Source organism: Ursus maritimus, unplaced genomic scaffold (assembly GCF_017311325.1).
Source record: "Ursus maritimus isolate PB19 unplaced genomic scaffold, ASM1731132v1 scaffold_23, whole genome shotgun sequence".
NCBI classification, from domain to species: domain Eukaryota; kingdom Metazoa; phylum Chordata; class Mammalia; order Carnivora; family Ursidae; genus Ursus; species Ursus maritimus.
In genome coordinates, this window is record NW_024424786.1 from 6,562,074 (window position 1) to 6,584,829 (window position 22,756).

Here is a 22,756-nt window from a genome sequence, read left to right on the forward strand (position 1 = left end):
TCGTATCAGACCTTTAAATATCACCTCCAACTCCTGCCTTGTTAAGAGTCCCTACAGGTGGGGTACACGCAGGAAAATGTGAAGGGTTCTTGCTATCTGTAAAAGGGAGACAAGGCTACCTGTCATGCAGACTTGTCCAAGTGCCTGGCATAAAGTCAAAACTCAGTATGTGAGCTCCCCTTGGACTCTCCTTGTCCCCTGCAGCTCTCAAGAAGATACATTTGTACCTTGAGAAAGTGTCATTGTCCCCACTCTTCAGTGACCAGTAACCACTGAAGAAGAGCTCTTTAATTAATATGGCGCAAAGAAGCTCACCTGTACAGGAGACAGAGCACTAAACTTGGAACTGGACAGAACAGGGCTTGAGTCCTGATTCTGCTGCTTGTTATGTGAACTTGGGTAAGTTCCTCAGTCTCTCCAGACATTAGTGTCTTAATCAATGGGGATAAATCACTAGGTTCATAGTCTCTTTTAAACTCGAATGGGCAGATGAATTGCCAAGGAATCTTACTAAAATATAGATTCTGACCTAGCAGATCTCAGCTAGGGCCTGAGGTTCTGCATTTCTAATGACCAAGGCCAAGGCTGCTGGTTTGTGGATCAGTGTTTGAATAGAAAGGACATCCACGGTCTGGGCACTGGGTGAAGGGCTATGTCAGTTTAAGCTCTGATTCCTTCTCTGGTGTTCTACCTTAAAATGCAAAGAAGGTCATTCTACAACTCAACTTAGACTATGTATTAATCCTTGATTCTTTACAGGTAAGCCAAATACCGATTATTTAGTAAAATAACAAGGGTTGGGGAAAATCACTTGTCACCAATCCTCTTCCCCGCAAAAAAAAAAAACCAAAAAAACAAAAACAAACAAACAAAAAAACTAACCAACAAAGCACAATACATCAGCTGGCTGATGTAAAAGGCGAATTTACAAACAAATCTCCAAAAGAACTTAAAATCACTTCAGATGAAAACTTGTGGGGTAACAATGTAAACAGCACCTCTCCACACACAAAAAGGCATTGTTTAAAACCCCAAACCAAAGCTTTGGCTTACACTGAAGGCAGGATTTGGGAGGGTGAAGGAGGAAGCAGCCAAGACCACTGAGTCCCTGAGACTGGTTTGATGGGGGAGGTGGGGAGGAAACTGATGAGAGAGTTTGATGGAACGGAATAAGGAAGCCAGTGGAAAGGACTATGAAAGAGGCTTTTCTTCTTGGAACAATCACACTTGTGTTCAAGACACCGCTCCAGGGTCACCTCCTTGGTGACACTTCCTTGGTGACAGCTTCCCTGACAGCTGGTTCCTGCTCTTGTTCCCAAAGTACTAATGACCACCTCTCTACCCCACCCACCCCATCCCCAGAGCCGGTCTTGAACTGTAACTGAATGCTCATTCCCATATCGATCTCCAACTCTTTGAGGTCAGGGACCACTTCTTACTTATCTCCATATTCTCAGCCTGGCACAGCGCACTGACACATACTAGGCATGGATTAGGCACCCAGTGAATGATGATTTGAATGCATGAGGTGGAGGATATTAAAGAGAAAGCTTAATGACTTTGCTTCAAGGTTTATCTTTCCTGGAGGTATTCACTCATATATTCATTCTCTCGGTAAACATATATGCTCCAAGTGTGAGTACTCAGACCTTTTACCAGTTTTCAGTGTATTTTTGAGAAATGTCTCAAACTTTCTTGATCCTAAGATTGTCAGCTTAGTAATATATATGGTAATTATATGTTATAATTTTTATAAAAGCTTTTAGCATTTTTCCAAAGTGCTTTTCTATTTTCATAATAATTGAATACATAATTTCTCCATTTTCAAACAAGGAAACTGAAGCCCAGAAAAAAAAATTAAGTGATCTAAGGCAGAGTCTCAAACTTTAGGTTGATAAGAATCACTTGGGGACACTTGTCAAAAATAAAGTCCTGAAGGAAAAAAAAAAAAAGAGTCCTGGCCTCCTGCCCCCAGAGATTCTGATTCAGTAGGTATAAGATAGAGCCCAGGAATCTGCATTTTAATGTTCTCCAGGTTCTGCGGCAAGGGGTCTACAGACCTGGGGCCAGGCCCCCAGATGACTAGAGCTCACCCTAGGGCCTTCCTCAGGCCAGGTACCTGGCATATTCTAGAGCTCAGTCTCCGCTGAAGGTTGTTTCGCTTTGGTTCCAAACCTAGAGTCATGGGATAGGACGCAAGTCACACAAGATTGCATCTTCACAGGGCCTGGCAGGAAACCTAAAACCAGAGACGCTCAGATGATGATGGCAGTTCCCATATCCCACCTGTAAAACCATGAAGCCAGAGTGGTAGCTGGGAAATGGATCATATTCCTGAAGATGTAAGACCTAGAAGGCCAGGTTCTGGAAAACAACCAGACCCTCTAGGCAACAGGGACCAAAAAAAAAAAAAAAAAAAGGAAAGGAAAGAAAGGAAGAGAAGAGAAGAGAAAAAAATTACAAAAAGGCTCAACTTAGGAAATACTGAATTTGTTGGATATATTTATTTTGGATTTGTACCCCTTCTTTCTCACTTCAAGGTAGCTTACCAAAAGGAACCCAATGGTACAATCCGGTAAAGAACAGAAACCAAAGGAGGACAAGCAGAAGTCTCCCTCTTGTTTGCCTTCCACACGCACACCCTGCTGACTGGACCTCTGCCTTGTCTCTCCCATCAGCCCCTTCTCATCACCCACTGCCATGACCCTGATTAAAGACCCCGGGTGCTTCCGTTCCTCGGAACTTTATATAAAAGCCTCCCCAGGCTTTCCCTGTCGCCCTTCCCTTTCCCTCAATCTACCTCCACCAGAACGACTCATGAATCTCCCGAGCACAGATCTCATCTTGGAGTGGAAAAGACCACTGTATCTGAATCCAGAAGATCTGATTCTGGCCCTACCTCCAGCTCCAGCTCCGTCATCAACTAGCTGCCTGACCTTGGGTTGCTAACTTCCGTTTTTGGGATTTGGTCTTTACGTGTGAGGCAAAGGGCTGCACTGGCTCATCTCCAAAGTCCTTTTCAACCCTAGGATTTTATGCATATTCCTGCTTAAAAACCATTAGTGACACCTTATTGCCTGTAGAATTAAATATACAATTGCCTCACCCTGGAACACTTAAGGGAGCCCTCCGTGATCTGGCCCTACCATGCCCTGCGTGTTTGTGTCCCCCCAGAATTCATACGTTGAAACTCTAATCCCCAGCGTGACGGTGTTTGCAGGTGGGCCTGTGGGAGGTGACTAGGTCATGAGAGCGGAGCCCTTGTGATGGGCTTAGTGCCCGTATAAGAAGAGACACAAAAGAAAGCTTGCTTCCTCGCTCTCTGCTCTCCACCATGTGAGGACACGGCAGGAAGATGGCCATCTGTGAACCAGAAGGAGGGCTCTCACCAAGAACCTGACCATACTGGCACCCTGATCCTGAACTTCAAGTCTCCAAAACCATGACAAATAAAGGTTTGTTTAAGCCACCCAGTCTATAGTATCTTGTTAGAGCAGCCTGAACTGACTCAGAGAGGCCCCAACTTCTTAAAAAGCATTATTCCCTTTTATGTTCCCTTTGTTAGAGTCAAAGTGAAGTATTTCCATTTCTTAAACATGCCTGGAGTTTTCTGCTTCCTCAGTGCTTTTGTCATTATTTTGGAAAACCTACCACACCGATTTCAATGTGGACGATCCCTACATTTTTCAAGGTCCAAATCACATATCACATGGATCTCTTTTAGGTTTTCCCTCCATGCCCCAGCCTAAAAGCAAACTCTCTCCTCTGACTGCTGGTACTTCAGCTGGCCCTCTCTCACAGCTGGTATTACAGCCCTTCCTGGGCTTGGCTCACACGTGAGGGCGGGGCCTGTGTGAGTCTCCTCCCCAATTAGCACAGGGCCATGCACAGCGAAGGGTTGGACGAGTAACTGCGGGGGTAACTGTCAGAAAGCAGATGCACTCATTGTAGTTACATCCTGAATTTCAGTAGCAGCCAAGACAGAGAAGGTCACACGGGCAAACAGTTTCCAGTCTTACAAAAGAAAGAATATAAATTCCTGTTAAAGTCAACAACCTTTTCTTGAAATCAACTCCAAGGCTGTGAGCCATAAAAAGGGGCCACCTTATTTGGCCAAGCAGTGCACCCATTGCTCATAAAAGCCAAGGGCTGGGGCGCCTGGGTGGCGCAGTCGTTAAGTGTCTGACTTCGGCTCAGGGTGTGATCCCGGCGTTCTGGGATCGAGCCCCACATCAGGCTTCTCCGCTGGGAGCCTGCTTCTTCCTCTCCCACTCCCCCTGCTTGTATTTCCTCTCTCGCTGGCTGTCTCTGTCAAATAAATAAAGTCTTTAAAATAAATAAATAAATAAACAAATAAATAAAAATAAAAGCCAAGGGCTAAGTGCCTGAGGCAATTTTCCCTTGCCAACAACAGCTTGGGCTGAGGTGCTTGGTTTGGTGGTGGCAGGCTGACTGGGAGCTCCATGCAGCCACAGAGCACGTCCTCATGGCCATGATGGCTCCGGGAATTTTAAGCCCTACACGGTGTGGTAAAAGACAGACTTCTTGCTTAAATGATGTACTTGAAGGGATTTCTTCCTCTGACCTTCCCTGGCTCTGGATCCGGCCTGTCCCAGCTTATTCTCTGCCCACCTGAGGTCACAGTCAAGTATGTATGTGTTTTATCTCGCTGTCTAGACCGTCAGTTCCTGCCTGGAAGGATCTCATTCATCTTGTATCTTGATCATCCTCCTATCTCCCACATGCCTAGCACAAAACCCTGCTCATAGCAGATGTCAATAAATGTTCTCTGGATGGATGCTCAAATTTAGATCAAATTGACTGAAATCCCAATTAAAATCCCCAGTCAGGAAGACAAGATTTAATTCATATGTTTTTCCTACAAAAGGGACAATCTTGCTGTTTAATATAACCTAATACATTTTCTTCACAACTCAGAGATAGACACAGGTTTTGTTTTTAGAAGGCATATCTGAGATGTTGTAAAGTAGTGTTTAATTTTGATATTTTATTCTGATTACATTTGAGGACTATCAGAAATACAAGCGATGACTTGGCTTGCTCTGAACCATTCTGTGCATTATCCGAGAATCCTAGGACAGAACAGTGAAGGTCTGTGGAGACCAACCAAATCATTACATGGCTGAGAGAAAAGAGGTGCAAGAGCTAGGCTTAGAACCCATGTTTGGTTGGCTGGTTCATTGGTTTTCTTTGCCCTGTTTGTTTACTCAGGTCCTGTGTTAGGTGCCAGGGATACAGAATTGGCATAGACAACCATGGCCATGACCGAGTTCCCAGACTAATGGTCACTTCCTGGTCCATTGGCCCAGGATATTTTACTCTCTTCAAAGGAGCAACATGGCCCCTTTAAGAGCGCTTCCTGGAGAAAGCACCAATGTCAGCTGGACAAGAAAGCCTTGCATTTACTGGAGCACTACACACCCTACCAGTCAAAGGCATCCATTCCAGGGCTAGTGCACTGGAACTCCTTGAAAGCCTAGTACTTTCTGCCTCAGCACCACCCCCTTGGAATTCATTACAACCATGGCCACACTCAGAAATATCTTCCTTCAGACTAGATTGTTACTTCTCCCTTCACCGTTCTCTACCACGTCTTACACAACGTAGGCAACTTATACTTGTGGCTGATGAGACAACTGTACAAGATAGTTTTGGGTCCTAAACACCTTCCCCTTTCAACTCATACACAGACTCGTCTTCTTTGGGGAATGGAGAATAGGCCTCATCCTCTGCCAGTTCTGGCTGACTGGAAGTGACCACCCGGTGTGCTGTGTTGAGAACATTTCTGAGGCTGCATCCAGATGCAGTAGGAAATGGGGATTTGACTGATTGGTGGTCTATGGGGGAGCTATTTGCTTTCTACCAACTAGACCCTGGCTTTAAAATCTCTGTTGGTCCCCTGGTACCTAAACCATTAAGTCCAACACTGTCAACACGGCACACAAGACCCTTCACAGGGCAGTCACCAACCTTCAACACCAGCCTGTGCCTACGCCCCACACACCCTATACCCTAGCCATGCTGAGGTGTTTTCTGTTTCTTGAATATACCCCACTCCTTCAGGATTCTGGGCCTTTGCAAATGCTATTCCTTTTTTTCTGAAATGCTCTCTCTTCTTACCACCCCTGCCCCCTTTTTAAAAGTAGAGAACAAATAGATATTAATGGTCATAAACTGTTGTTCCTGGCTATTAGTTGTATTATTTTTAACTACAATTTTTTTTATTGATATATAAAGGATAGTTGTCTCCTTAACCCCTTTTAATGCCTAGTTTCTTTGTGAAGGCTTCCCTGACTTACCATATGAAAAGTTAGTCCTCTCCTTCGTGGTCCTATACCCTCTTGTTTGTCCTCTTGCCATGATACAGACTGAGATTTATCTATTTATATTTCTATCTCCCCCAAGAGGGGAGGCCCTCAAGAGCAGAGCCTTATCTTGTTTGCCAAAAGTAGAACACCAGCCACAGATAAGGCACTTGTTACAGGACTCAAGAATGAATGAATTCTTTGAAAACGTCTCCCTTTTTCACTTCTCCAAGATGTCTTTCTGAGATGCAAGCACTGGCCCCTACCTACAGTCTTGCAAACTCGCAGACGTGCATCCTGGCAGTGAGGTCTGTCACCTGTCAACATGTCCTCCCGGTTTAGGAACTGAAACTAGGTATCACTTGATATACACGAATTGGGTACTGAGCAGATTCAGCGGAATGGATTACTTCATCTAACCCTTCGTCAAATCCTGTTGCCCTAACTTCAACATAATCACAAATGTATCTGACAGTCTCCACTGTCCTAACCCCGTCCAGGCCATTGTCACTCTCCTGGACTATTATAACAGCCTCTTAACCCGTATTTCTGCTTCCCTGTTCACATTTTACAATCCGCTCTCCACTTAGCCACCTCAGTTTTCTTTAAGATCACACCTCTCCCTTGCTTAAAGCCCTTCAGTGGCTTCCCACTAATTCTAGGGGGAAAAAAATCCAAACTCTTCTGTGGCCTCCGAGGCCCAACACAATCCAGCTCATGCTTTCTGATCTTATGGCTCCTCCCTCCGGCACAGTGTGCCCCAGACATCCTGACCTCCATTCTACTCCTCGAATGGCCAAGCTCTTTCCAACACCGGGTCTTTGCTCCCATGGCTCTCTCAGCCTTGAATGCCTTGCCCCGGTTTTCATTTGCCATCTCGGCTCAAAATATCACCTTCTCCAAGAGTCCTTCCCTGACCATTCTATACAAAATGCACAAAATATCTTCCAGTTACTCTCCATCCCAGAGCTCTATTTATTTCATTTATGGTACTTAAAATCTAAAATCATCTTACTGACTTATTTTTTGGTCATTGACCTCTCACAATACAATATGAGTTCCGTGAAAGACAGACCTGACTCCTTCAAGACCACAGCTACTAACACCGGGTCTGGCCGAAGCAGGTGCTGAGGGGCTGGGGCCTGGGGTGGCTCAGTCAGTTAAGACTCTTGTTTTTGGCTCAGGTCATGATCTCAGGGTCGTGAGATCAAGCACCATGTCAGGCTCTGTGCTCAGCGAGGAGTCTGCTTGTCCCTCTCCCTCTGCTACTCGCCTCACTCTCACTCTCTCTAATAAATAAATAAAGTCTTAAAAAAAAAAGCAGGTGCTGCATAAATAAATTTTTACTGAAAGCCAAATGAATCCATTTCTGAGAATCCCCAAAGACAGGGCTCCTATTTTTTCCCCTGACCTACGGCATACTCCTCTTAAACATTAAATTATCATAAGCTGGAGAACATGATGCCGGGAGTCAGGAGACCTGGATTCTAGGTCACTTCCATGTGTGGCCCCTCGTGAAACTCAACACAACAACCTGAAAGATCCAGGCAGGATGCCAAAATAAGGAAAACAAGCTGTATTTGCCTTAGAGAAAGTCAGGAAAGGGGAGAGCCCTGCAGCTGGAGAGGCCAGAATAGGCTTTAGCGTTCCAGAACACGGCCCTGGAGCAAATGTCAGGGGTGTGGTGCAGCATGCCAGGGAAGGATGGTGTTTCCTGAACTGGCAAAAGACTAAACAGGCAGCATCTGACAGGGAACTCAGATCAGAGGCTGCAAGTGGCCTCTGGGGGGTTGGCGGGGTGTGATGAAGAAAACTAGGGAGAAGACTTCAGCATGACCTCAGCCTCTAAATGTATTAAATGGGATGCAGTGGAAAGACCACTGCCTTAGGACGCAGAGGGGGAACTAGAGAGGGCAGAGGAGCACTGACGGAGCACCCCCTCTGCGGCAGGCTCTGTGCTCGGCAGTGCACCCACCTGACCTCATCCAGTCCTCGTGATCACCCTCCCAGGGAGGGAGCAATATTCTCATTTTATAGAGAAACCGAGGTGCAGACAAGTTACTTTAGCTCTCTGAATTTCAGGACGCTTCTCAGTAAAACGGGTCATAATAAAACCCATCTCACAGGTCTAGTGTGAGAAAGCAGGGAGACGTGGTGGGAGAACACCTATACCGCGCCAGGTGCTTTGCCAATTTTACTGTTACTATTAATATTAATCACTACTTGTAATATCAATCACTAGCTTGTGCAAGGTCACACGGCTCATGAACATCAGAGGTGAGATGTGAATGCTGGATGGGGTTTTTACTGTCAGGCTGCCCTGTAGAAGACCAGGAACTGAAACACAGCTTTGCCAATAATTAGCTGTGTGACCTCAGACAGACTATTGCACCTTGCAAGAGCCATGCTCCCTTCATCTGAATAAAGGGGCCAAGAACTCCACCTGCAAGTTGGTACAGCCACTCTGGAAAACAGTGTGGAGGTCCCTTAAAAAGTTAAAAATTGAGCTACCCTATGATCCAGCCATTGCACTACTGGGTATTTACCCCAAAGATACAGACGTAGTGAAGAGAAGGGCCATATGCACTCCAATGTTCATAGCAGCATTGTCCACAATAGCTAAATTGTGGAAGGAGCCGAGATGCCCTTCAACAGATGACTGGATTAAGAAGTTGTGGTCCATATATACAATGGAATATTACTCAGCTATCAAAAATCTTTCTCAACATTTGCTGCAACATGGACGGCACTGGAGGAGATAATGCTAAGGGAAATAAGTCAAGCAGAGAAAGACAAATATCATATGGTTTCTCTCATCTATGGAACATAAGAACTAGGAAGATCGGTAGGGGAAGAAAGGGATAAAGAAGGGGGGTAATCAGAAGGGGGAATGAAGCATGAGAGACTACGGACTATGAGAAACAAACTGAGGGCCTCAGAGGGGAGGGGGTGGGGGAATGGGATAGACCGGTGATGGGTAGTAAGGAGGGCACGTATTGCATGGTGCACTGGGTGTTATGCGCAACTAATGAATCATCGAACTTTACATTGGAAACCGGGGATGTACTGTATGGTGACCAACATAATAAAAAAATATTATTATAAAAAAACTGTATAATAGCACTTGATACTATGATAATGTATATGTTTAATAAAACCTTCACAGATTAAAAAAAAAAAAAAAAAAGAACTCCACCTGCAGAGCCTGCAGGGAGGCCGGAGGAGTAAATAACCAGTGAGCGTAACTCTGCCTTGGGTGTGCAGTTGGGAACCACGATATCTGTGGTAAGTACCCCAAACGGGGACAAGCGTCTTCAGGTTGGCATGATTCAAGTGTGTTACATGGTGACACATAAAGGCAGAGCCATGCCTGGGGTGCCAAGGATTTGCAGGCAGCAAATGGCCTTGAGTTTACAGCGACTGTGCTGGCTCCATTCAAAGGCTAGTCTATAGCTTGTTAATGTTCCCCTGGAAAATAAAAACAGTGTGCACTTCCTAAGGCAGCATCAGAAACATGCTACTGGATTTTATCCAATACATTAGGAAAATAACTCCTCATGAAATCGGCTTTAGGACAGAGCTGGCATGAAAAAGGGACACCGCCAGAATTCTTAAGGGGGTTGAATTGCAAGCCATGTGCCACCTTGGGCACATGAAAGGATCTTCTGTAATGAAGACGGAGTGAGTTCTTTGGAGAAACTTAAGCCAGGTGGGCTGCTTGCTGAGCGGGTGTCTTCTCAGGCAGAAACAGGACAGTGTGTCCCTGCCCACTCCAGGCCGCCAGGGAGCTGACACACGGCCTGCATATGTGCTCTGGGGAGCAATAAATGTTCTGAGCACAGCATGCAGATCCAGGCCACGCGCACACACCAAAGAGCTCACAGCTGATGGGAGGCACCGCAGGCTTCGCCCATTCTTACATCCTGGGGTGCTGGCTGCGAAGCTTAACTCAGCTGGCCCTGGTACACACACAGCTCTGCAAGGCATCATGAAGCTGGTTTGGCAGACCGGGAGAAGGAGGTGCAGAGAGCAACTCGCCCAAATCACAGTTAGAAGAGGTGGAACTGGGATTTAGCCGAGGTGCTTCTGACTTCAAGGACCCTTCAAGTCCTTGACAGACTTACTCGTCAAGATGAAAGGCAAAGCCAGGAATCAGAGAATCTTCAGAGATGCAATTCTCAGCCCACCATCCCACCCTGGGAAGCAGTCTCTCTGTCCCACCTGACACATGGTCAGCTCTCTGCAGGGACATCTCCCCTAACAGGGGCTCACCATCTGCTCCCGTTGTAAGAGGTTCTATGTTCCACTGACACAGAGAAGGTCAGCTTTCCTTGAGTACCTGACTTGGCATAGCTTTTCCCCTCCCTCACTGCACGTTAAATATACTAGAGGATTTTTAAAAGGACGCCTATGCTCCCTTTGATGATGGTAATCGCTCACGTAGCTCATGGGTTTACATTTTCACCAGGCAGACATGTTCTTGGAGCACGTATCTATTCCACTTGGGTATTCATAAACCGTATCACGCGCTGCCAAGGCTGGATGTGTCACTCTGCTGCTCCCCTCCCCCCACACCCGCCCCACTGGCTGGTTGAACTTCCTCGACCATTCCACGGGAGGACACGAAGCCTGCTCTGCCACTTCTCTCCCCTCACAGGGACACAAAGAGACGCTCTCAGACAACAAGCCAGAGCACATGGCACAGGCGTAGGGTGGGCAGTGGGGCTCAGACTGCCCAGCTGAGCCCCATTCAAAGTGAAAAACTGGCATTGATGTAGTTACTGTCTAGGGAGACTCTGCAAAAGACAGGAGGCCCAGATACAGACCTGGGAGTCGCAGCTGCAGAGGGAGCCCCTGACAAACCAACTCTCTGAACTCAAGGACATGCCCCCTCGATAAAAGTCAGCAGCTCAGCATCCCGGAGATTTAGTATTCGGAGAAAGGGCAGCATCCTGCTGGCACCCTTGTGATCACAGGAACAGCAATGCCAAATGGGTTCTGGGGATGTCACTTCCCAAAGAACCAGGGGTCCTTTCTGACTTGGCATTGTGCCTGCCCCATTGTAGATATATATTAAGAGCAAATATTTTAATAATAAATGAATAAAGAAATGAATAAAAGAACACCCATCAAACACAAGTATCTCACACACAGATATGGGGAAAAAAGCACCTCAAACGACATGCATCAATATCTGAACTGTTTCTCCTGAAGGAGCAGACTCTCCCCAGACCGTTCATGGGTCAGACTTCACAAGCTGAATTCTCTCGTGTGTCCCTTTTCAGGATATTCTGGTAAGGAAACAGAACCATGAGGACCCGCCATGGGTCAGACATCATAGGCTGAATTTGCTCATGTGTTCCTTTTCAGGATATTCTGGTAAGGAAACAGAACCACGAGGGGAAGCAAACTAGGAGTCCTCAGACTAACTGGACTAAAACAAGCCTGACCCCCACAGAGGCTGGATCTGGGTCAGACTACCCAAAGGCATTCCAAGGCCATTGTGTCCTACCATGGAACATGCATGGAATACGCTTGGATGTCTAAGAGGCACCTCGAGCACAGTGTGTTCAGATTCTCAGATCAAGATATTTCTACCCAAACCAGGTTTTCTTCCACCCTTTTTGTTTTTTTAAACTTAGAATGGCAGGAAACCTAGTGGTTGGGTTTTTAAAAATTTTTTATTTAAATTCAATTTAGTTAACATATAGTGTATTATTTGTTTCAGGGGTAGAATTTAGTGATTCATCCGTTGGATAACACCCAGTGCTCATTACATCATGTGCCCTCCTTAATGCCCATCACCCAGTTATCCCGTTCCCCTCCCACCTCCCCTCCAGCAACCCTCAGTTTGTTCCCTATAGTTAAGAGTCTTTTATGGTTTGTCTTCCTCTCAGTTTTTATCTTATGTTATTTTTCCTTCCCTTCTCCTATGTTCATCTTTTTGATTCTTAAATTCCACACATGAATGAAATCATGTGGTATTTGACTTCCTCTGACTTACTTCACTTAGCATAATACCCTATAGCTCCATCCACACCATTGTAAATGCCAAGATTTCATTCTTTCTGATGGCTGAGTAATATTCCATTGTATATATATATACCACATCTTCTTTATCCATTCATCTATCAATGGATATCTGGGCTCTTTCCATATTTTGGCTATTGTAGACATTGCTGCCATAAACATTGGGGTGCACGTGCCCCTTTGAATCACTATGTTTGTATCCTTTGGATAAATACCGAGTAGTGCAATTGCTGGGTCGTAGGGTAGCTCTATTTTTAACTTTTTGAAGAACCTTCATTCTGTTTTCCAGAGTGCCCACACCAGCTTGCATTCCCGCCAGCATTGTAAGACAGTTCCTCTTTCTCCACATCCTCATTAACATCTGTCTTTTCCTGGCTTGTTAATTTTAGCCATCTGACAGGTGTGAGATGGTGTCTCATTGTGGTTTTGATTTGTATTTCCCTGATGCCGAGTGATGTGGAACATTTTTTCATGTGTCTGTTGGCCATTTGTAGATCTTCTTTGTGTAGAAAGTCTGTTCATGTCTTCTGCCCATTTCTTGACTGGATTTTTTGTTTTTTGAGTGTTGCGTTTGATAAGTTGTTCTTTAAACTCTTTCCTCATAGCTGTATCTAAGCCATCATCCAGGCCTGCAATTCTACCTCCTAAATATCTCAACCCCCCTCATCCCTCATCTCTGCCATCACTACTCCAGCTTTGCCCAATATTATTTCCCACTGGGACAAATGCAAAGCCTCCTCTGACCTGGTTTCCCACAACCACTCTTGCACCCTCCAACCCATTCTCAAGACCCCTGTAAAAAGATCTCTTGTAAATATCAAATTGGTCATATCTCTCTCCACATGTGCACACACACATATTTTGCTCCAAAGCTTTCAATGGCCCCAATGCTCTTAGAATAAAGAAAAAAAAATCCTTAACAAGGCCCCGATTTCCCTTTCCAGTCTCTTCTCTTCTCCTCTTCCTCTCTCTCTACACTCAAGTCATACTGAGCCTCTCAGTTCTCTAAAAGCACTAAGCTGCCTCTCACCTTCGGGGCCATATTGGTACATATGCCTATAAAGCTTTCTGCCCAACCCCACCCACTCCCTTCACCTAATAAACTGCTAATGACCCTTCAGATCTCAGCTCAGATGTCACTTCCTCAGGAAATAGGTCAGGATCCCTATTATATGCTCTCATGGCAGCTTGTCCCTTTCTCTCGTAGCATTTATCCTAGTTTGTGATTTTAAATGACTGGCGCAACTAGTTCAATAGTACCATGCATGTGGTATTCATGCAGTCCTCCTCATACTATGGGGTGTACATTATTAATCTTATTTTGCTGATGAAGAAACTGAGACTCAGAGGGGGCTGGATAAAACATGATGGGGGATTTGCACCCGTTTGACTCTAAAGTCTATAGTCTTAATTACCACCCGCTGCCCAGTAAAATGGAGCTAATCATACCTACTCATAGTGATGTCATGAAAATTCCAGCATAGCAGGCACTGGGTAAGGGGTGGCTGTTATGATTATTGTGGTACTGGAGGCATTGTGGAGTGATCATTTACCATTTTGCCCAGGAGAGAGCTAATCTGATTGCCTTTCTGGGGCTGAAACAGTTGGACTTGGTTTGAAAAAGAGACTTTTATGAAAAGCAGCATGCTGTGGCAGTTCCAACACCGAGTATGTGGAGAGGGGAGCTGATGTGCTAACAAAACCAACCCTAAGATCTCTGGCCCCGGGAACTAACCATTCTGAATGAACTCGGGTTTCTCACGGTAAGCCCAGACATTGGGCCTGCATGGGGAATCCAAACCTACAATAGTTCCTTGAATTTCTTTTGCTACTTCTTTTTCTACGTCCCTGTAGCAGAGTAAGAGAGAGAACACACTGCGTCTGCAGTCGGATTCTAAGTCTGAATTCTGATGCGCCCAGGGCTAGGCAAGCAGGGATGCACCAAGGTGCCTGCGCCTCAGTCAGAGCCTCAGGGTCCCAGGGAGCCAGGAGACAACAAGGGACCACATGTCATTCTCTTGGCCTGCCTGGGGATGATCCACTCTTCTGAGTCTCCCCTTTTCCTATCACTCACCAGTGGCCATATAAAGGAAGAAAGCAGCCAAAGGAAATGAGTTCCTACTCTACTATGTCAAGAACTTTTACATGCGTATTCTCATGCAGGAAGTTAATCCTCACAAATACCGTGAGCAAGAAGAGCTATTATTCACATTTTATAACGAAGGAAACTGCATTTTAAAGACATCAAATGACCTGGGACAAACTACTACACAGTAAGAGGTGAGATTCAAATCCAGTTTTGTTAGGTTCTGAAATCTGTATTTCTATTTACCATATCAAAAGACTTACAACGACTGAGTCTACAGGAAGAGTTCTGGAAATTACTCAGATGTGCAGAGTGGTAGTGAAGCCCATCTGTTCCCTCCTTTTGTTTACTAAGTACCTCCTCTGTGCCCGATATTGTGCTGGATGCCAGAGAAACAGAGGTGGGCAAGATATGGCCCTGCTCCTGAGAGGGAGCAGTACAGCAAGGGAAAAAAGGCGAAGACAAAATCAGGAAACTGAGCAAGAGAAAGAAGGCAGAGGATTCCGAACATCAGAACCAGATGGGGTTCTTGGAAGACAACTGCTCAAAACCTGGCTGCATCACCTGGAATCACCTGGCTGAATCACCTGGGAGATTATTAGGACTAAAAATTTTCAAGTATTCAAGTACCAATTCCACAAATGTGCAAGTAGGCCCAGGAATCAGTACATTTCACCATTATCCCAAGTGGTTCGGTAGAACTGGCTCCCAGTCCAGGTGAATTAAACCACAGATCCATCTCCTTCACTTGGCAGGTCCGAGAGCAGACGGGCAAAAAGTGAACATTAACCCAAGGACACACAAGAGTCCATGCTTCAGACTCAGGTTTCCAGCTCCCAGCCACATGACTTGAAGTCATTTTTCAAAAAACTCAGAATGATTTACTTTTAAGCATTACATATGCATTTATAAATGCACACAGGACATATTTTATGCACATGGACTGGGTAGTTCTTTCAGGACAATGTGATGTGCCTACTGGAAAAATATTTTTTACAAAAGTGCGGTGTGGAAAATAGCACAGATCAATTTAGAAGACTAAACCGGATATACTGAATGGATATAGGTTTTCATAATCAAAAACAGTATTCTTCGCCCTCTCCTACCTCTGACCACCTCCATCCTAGGGGAGCACTACAGGGCAATAAACTTTAATTAATCAAGGACAGCGCTTCAAGGTACAGGCTCCCAGACTGCGGTGAAGGGCAAGAGAAAGCAGCAAACAAGCACTTCACGTTGGCTAAAGCCTTGCTGTACCTACAGCATCTTCTTCCACCCAGGAGGGGACATTCTGGTCACTGAAGAAGCGCTGAGCCTCCTGCCCCTGACTTCTCCACGGGCAGCTCAATTCCCCTGCCTCACTAGAGTATCGGAAAGATCCTCTGTCCGTCCAGCCTTAGATTCCTTCCACTGGGTAATGCAGGTGACATGCAAAGGTCAGAGGAATAGAGGTTCTGAGGCTTGAGCGGAGGTAGGCCTTTCTGCAGGTGCTCTGAGCTACTTACCAGCCATCTCCACTGCGTCTCCTTCTTTTTCAGTTCACTGAGGTTTGGCCAGACTGCTTGTTGGAGCCCTCTGACAGCAAACTACATGCTCTGCCTCAATTTCCTCGCGTCCTGCTTTTTGGTAGTCTTGCCGAATTCCAATCCCGTTTACCAATAAGGGTGTCGTCCTTGTCCAAGGCCCTGCTAACCTTCTCTGTATCATTCCAATTTTAGTCTATGTGCTGCCAAAGCAAGCACCCAATTCCATTTACCTTCTGAGGCCCAGCTACCAGAGCTACTCCTTCCTCTTCCACTCGCAGGCCCCCGGCTCTGAGGCTGGTAAGGGAGCCCAGAAGCAGTGTTTAGAGAGGTAGGCAGGAGAGACTCAGCAGAGCTCAGTGTTAGAGAAGCTAAATACAGAAAGGGTTCCAAGGAGGGGTGCAACAGCAGGGTTGGGTGGGGAAGGGGCCTCGGGAGGACTGGAGGAGAGACAGGCTCAGCTCACTGGCCTCCCCACCCTGGCTCTGTCACTGATATGCCAGGCAAGTCACACCCTTCTTTTAGCCTCATTTTTCTCATCTGTAAGTGAGGAAATTGAATTAGCTTGTGTCCATGGTTCCCATCCAGATTCTGAAATTCTATTTTTTTCTTTTTGGCATTGGATACAAATGACTAAGATTGACACTATGACTCAATAATAAATGTTTATAATCCAGAACTACAGATTCTGAAATCTTAGAGCTAGAAGATATTGACCGATCCAGTTTTTTTCTTTCCTACCCATTTGATGATAAGGAAATTAAGGCCCAGAGAGGGACTATAAATTCTCTGAGGGCTGGGGCTATCCGTCTCATTCCCCACTGCATGCCTGGCACATTTTCAGAATGTTTGTTGAATGAATGAATGAACAAATAACCTCCCTCCAAGGTCATGCAGCCTGGGGGCAGGGGAAATATCCTCACTCCTTGCCAGGAGGGAGGGAGCAGGATAAGATAGCAGCCTCAGGCTGCTTCTGGCCCTTGAAGGTATGGTGCTCTCCAGCTGGAGAGCCAGAACAGAGCCAGGAACAAATTCTCAAGGCTGGTGGTGCCAGCGGCGGTTGGCCACAAAGTGGGCTTCTGCTAGAGTCCTCCGTGCTGTGCATAATGAATCACGATATGTCAATTACTACATTCTGTTAACAAGCTCGTGTCTGCCTGTGCATCGCCAATGAGTGCCCTGCAATTTGCCACGGATCTGTGGCAGAGCAAGTGGGGCAGAGGATTTCGAGACACTCCAGGCCCAGGGAAATCAGGTGGTTGGGTTTTTTTTGGCAACTACTGGCCTCAGAGATTGGGCAGCAGTATGTAGGGATGTGCGTTGTTCTTTCTAGGGAGCAGCTCTGTGTCCTGGGTACCCTTCCGTGTTCTGGAGGGAAAAGGATGTCAGACTCAGGTAAGTCCAGCTAGAGGAAGCCATCTCTGCACGATTTTGTCTGAAGTACCAAACAGTCTGGGGCAGAGGTAGAGTGGGAATTTAAAATCACCCCCAGCATGGTTTGATGGCCTGGTCATCTATCACCAGCTCTGGAATCACAAACAGGACTCAAAATCTGGCTCTACTGCATATGAGCTCTGTGACCTCGGGTAAGTATCTTAATTTCTCTGTGACTCAGTTTCCACATCTGCAAATTGGGGATAATAATACCTACTTTGCAGGGGTATTTGTAAGGACTAAATGAGATAATGCATATCAAACCCAGAATAGCAGCTGGCACGTAGCGGGCGTGCAATTCATCAGCCTCCTACCATGTTCGAGATGTTTTCTGAAGGGATTCTGATCTCTGGAGGAAGACTGGGGCCAGGACCCTAGGCAATCCCAGACAAGCGCGTTTCAGATGTGCATGCGTGCCTCCCTGTCCTCCACCAAGTGGCCCCACGGTGACGATTACAACTGCAGTCCTGTGAGGATGTCAGATGTGCCTTCCTCACCTCTACACTGGCTGCGTGAGAAGTGAAGAAGCCTCCCGGTGAGAGGGGAGGCTGCTCATTGCTCAGGCAGCACCGCTGCAGCCCCTGACCTACTTTCTTACTAAAAATAGCCCCTCTTAGGTCACTGCTGCAAATTGAATTCCACTGCTTCACTGCACCCTGGAAGCAGGTGGGTGGGCGTCAGAGCACATTTGGTGAGCCCAGCCTCCGCCTCTGTGGCACATGGCTGCCCACTACGCATGCTAATCCCACACATCTGCACACAGGCCAAGGGCTCCAGCGTCCACCCCGCCCCCCCGCCCGTCTGCACACAGCAGGGCTGCACCTGGCCCGCAGAGGGTGCTTTGTGGGGGGCAGAGAGGAAGAGAAGGGGCGGTAACAGAGGTTGCAGTTCCTGGGCTTATTAAGTCTGATAGAACGACATTCAACTATGAGCTCCACTGTGTTCTTATTGCTTCAACTTGAGTAAGACACTTAACTTTTCTTTGCCTCAGTCTCCTCATCTGTAAAATGGAGATAATAACACTGACCTCAAGGTATTATACAGATAAGAAATGCTGTACGTAAAGCAGTCGCTGGCAAAGAATAGGTGCTTGATAATGAAGTGATGACAGTTATTCTCCGCTGTCTGGTCTGCTGCTCCACAAGGCCCTCATGCTGAAGCCTCTGAAGGCAGCAGGGGCAGGGCCAGCAGACTCCCAGAACCAGACAGAGTTTAGGCTGAAAGCACCTTAGAGGTAGTTAGGTCAAGGGTTCCCACACATGGCTAAGCATCACAGTACCAAAGTAGCTTGTAAATAATACTGATTCCCAGGGCACCTGGGTGGCTCAGTCAAACATCTGACTCTTGATTTCCGCTCAGGTCATGATCTCAGTACCGTGAGATCCAGCCCCACATCGGGCTCCATGCTCAGCTTGGAGTCTGCTTGGGATTCTCTCTCTCTCCCTCTGCCCCTCCCCACCACTCTCTCTCTCTCTCTCTCAAATAAATAAATAAATCTTTAAGAAAACCAACCAACCAATACTGACTTCAGGTCTTTGCCCTGGATTTTGGGATTTGGGACACCTGTCCGGGACATGGGAATCTGAATTTTAATAAGCTTTCCAGGTATCTGTGATGCATTGCCAGGTTTGAGAACCTTTGAGTTAAGTCAGTCACCTCCTTAAAAATAAATGGGTAAATGAATTACTGTTATCTGTCCTCCATTATAAGGATAATGAATGGTCATTACAAAATATGCATAGAACATGGAAAAGCAGAAAGTAAAAGTAAAAAGTGAAAAACAATTCTACCAACATGTATTGAGTACCCATTAAATGCCAGGCCCTCTGCTAAGCAGTGGGCATTTGGCAATAACACAGTTCTGACCAGGACACCTGGGTGGCTCAGTCAGTTAAGCGTCTGCCTTTGGCTCAGGTCATAATCCCAGGGTCCTGGGATCGAGTCCCACATCGGGCTCCTTGCTCAGCAGGAAGCCTGCTTCTCCCTCTGCCTGCCGCTCCCCCCCCACTTGTGCTCTCTCTCTGACAAATAAATAAAATCTTAAAAAAAACACACACAGTTCTGACCCTCAAGGGGCATCCAGTCTATGTGCAGAGACAAAAACAAACACGGAAAACTAACATGATTACAGACATGTTAGAGCCTTCTTACAAAATGTACAAAAACGGAGATGAAGGCGCAATTCACTTTTTCTAGGAAGTCAGGGAAATCTACAGCTGGCCTGGAACGAGAGTAAGTATTCACCTGCTGGCTAAGGGAGGAAAGGGCATTTCAGAAGGAATTAACAGGACATACAAAAGCACACATGGTGTTTGTTGGGAAAATGTCCTAAGGTCACCATCTTTGGCAAATGGTGGCACAGGGGTAGCTGGTGTGAGTGACTGGCTAGATCATGAAGGATCCTGGACGATATCAACAATGTTGCCTACACTGGGAAGTATGATTTTTCCCACTATATATATATTTTTTATAGATGCGTTTTTGGTTTCATTTTTACATGGCCAACGCTGGTACTCTTGGTAAATACTGCAAATTAGTCAAGGAGATGAACCATAATTTATCCAATCCCAATTATCAGACATTTAGGCAGTGTCTAGTTTTACTAAATTATGCAAACACTATGATAAGCTCCTTTAACCATAAAGCTGTTTCCATATTTAAGGTCTTTTCTTAGGAGACAAATCCAGGATATAAATTAATAAATGAAATTGGATGGGCATCTTCAAGGCTCTTGATTAATAGTTCCAAAGGATTTGCCAAAAGTGGTCTGTTTTTGTAAATGAGTTAAGGCCTAAAGAAGTTATACGTCTTGTCCAAGTCACACTGCTCAATGGGGGTGGAACCAAGAGCAATATCTGAGTCTCCTAACTCCTGGTCCAGCATTCCTTCTTCTACATCACATTGCCTTCCTACAGAGGAGGGCTGAAAGCATTAAGATCTATTCAGCCAATGCCTGTGATCACTTCTAACTAAGGATTTTAGGTTAGCAATGTACATGGGTAGGATATTAGAGTAATATGTGTATGTTTACACACAAATACACATGTGAAGCTCTATATGAAAGTCTGTTTTTCTACCCCTATCATGTATTCGCCCCCCGCAATTACAGTTTCTGTTCTAACCAAGCCAAGCATATCTTACACTGTCTTACCTCTGTACCTTTGATCCTCCATGAAATGTCGCCTGTCCGCCTATTCAAATTCTATGCGTATTTTAAAAAGACAGAACTACATGATCCAAAAAGCATTTCCAGACTGTGGGCATTTACCATCATAACACCCATATATGATCCTTAATTTATTGCTTTGCAGCACCTCTGGTATTGATATAAATTATGTAAGTTTATCTACAAAAGAAAAGTCTGTCTCAGGCCTCCGTTATTAGAGGTAAAGCAAAAACCCCTGCACCCTTCTAAAGTTAATGAGAATAGATTTACTTCAAAAAGGCACTTCTAGAGTTTGATGGGCTCAAGACAGATCAGTCCCATACCCTGTATCTTCCGTATCGCTACAGCAGACAGACATCCTGGTAGATTGGCAAGGATCGGGAGAATAATAGTGTCCATGTGCTGAGGACCTACCCTGACCAGGCACAATGCCAGCTGCTTCACACACATTACTTAGAACGACCTTAAAATAATCCCAGCAAGGGAAATAATTATTCTTGCCATTTTACAGATGAGGAACAGTGGGGCCTGTGAGACTGAGTAACTTGCTCAAAGGTCAACACCATTAGAAAGTGTCAAAACTGGGATTTAAACCCAAGTATGTCTGACTCAAAGAACCTGTTTTTTTGTTTGTTTGTTTGTTTTCCTGCTTTACTACACTGTCTCAGCAAATGTCATCTCAATTCTGGCTCTGCTGTGATCAAGCTCTATGGTCCCCAGGGAGGATTCATGCTGAGTCCTCACTTTCTCACCTGTAAGATGGAGATAATTATCTCCCCATCCTGCCCTCACTTCCAACACACACACACACACACACACACACACACACACACACACACACACACACAGCTGTTGCCATGACTGAATGATATGAGGGTCAGAGATCCAGACAGACATACGATTAGAGTCGTGAACATTACAACGGGTCATTATGACAATGACTGGAGACCCTTCCAAGATCCTCTGTCATTTAAGAAGGATTTACTGACGCTCACTAGTCAGCTTCTCCTAGCACCAGAAAGTGACTGGCTGCAATGTATTTCATAATGATCCACAACAAGCTCTGAAACCAAGAAATTAATACTCAGAAAATCCATTAGCCAAAATACTGCGTTCATGGAGCACTCTAGAGAATCATGGTTTCCCAGGACATTTTGCTGCTCCGTCATTTGCATATATGTATTTGTACATGAACCCCTGTGAGCACTCATACACGTCTGTTACCAGCAGCCCATTTCCAGAAAACAGGATTCAGCAGAAGGAAGGCTGGGCTCGGACTCCACCACCAGGGGGCCAGTTTTAAATGGGTTTGGGGCATTCATTCCAGTTTTGCAGAGGCTTCTGGTACAATGTCAGGAGACCGGTTGAGGTGTCAGGAGAGCTGGCTTATAATTCAGATTCTGCAGCTTACTAGTTGTATAATCTTGGGCAAGATCTGTGACCTCCCAGCCTCCATTTTCTTTCACAGAAAATAGGGATAATGTCTTATCCTACACCAATGAGTTAACCTCCCCAGACTGCTGTCCGCTGTGCTCTAAGACCAATGCCCCAGTTATGATGTGTCATGGGCTCACTGTGTGCCTGGCCCTGTGCTGAGGCTTTGCAAGCAGTCTTTCACTCATCTTCATCTTCTGAGGATATGGGGACTATTATCTCCATTCAGTAGACGCGGAATCCTACACTCAGAGGAGCTCAGCAATTTGCCCCAGGTCGCCCAGTGTTCGGCTGCAGAGTCAGGATTCAAACCCTCATCTCTTGCATTTGAAGCCCTGTGGTCTTCACCACCAAACCAAATTCCTGCCCACCAGAGAGCTGTTGCAGGTGACACGAAATAACATTTATTACTGTAATGTGTGCATCCTGAGAATGGAAGGGAGGGATAGAAACTGCCAGAAAAAGATTTACCGCTGTGCTCCCCAAATTCATGAAGTCAGCCGCACAGTGAACATGGGCAGGGTGATGGATGAAATCCTCACAAGCTGGAACAGCCAGAGAGCTGAAGGCTGGTTTGGCAGGGAGAGCCCTGCTGAAGACCAGGACAAAGTGCTCATGTCCACACATCAGCATAGCTCCTCGAAGCTCATGATGTCCAAGGTGACCACGCTGGACACGGAGGAGGAGGAAGGTGCTGCCTGTGAAAGTGGGACAGTCCCGTCCCCACTCTCACCCCGACCCCCCACTCTTACACTGA

General features: G+C 45.9%; 1 protein-coding gene and 1 non-coding gene across 7 annotated transcripts in view; both read right to left on the minus strand.

Moving 5' to 3' along the window:
* The window catches only part of SERGEF (secretion regulating guanine nucleotide exchange factor), a 217,453-nt gene that overhangs the window by 39,264 nt on the left and 155,433 nt on the right, over positions 1-22,756 (minus strand). The gene's annotated exons all lie outside the window — the stretch shown is intronic.
* On the minus strand, positions 16,079-16,184 carry LOC121104852. Its single transcript, XR_005837227.1, has one exon. It is a non-coding gene; the product is annotated as a U6 spliceosomal RNA (small nuclear RNA).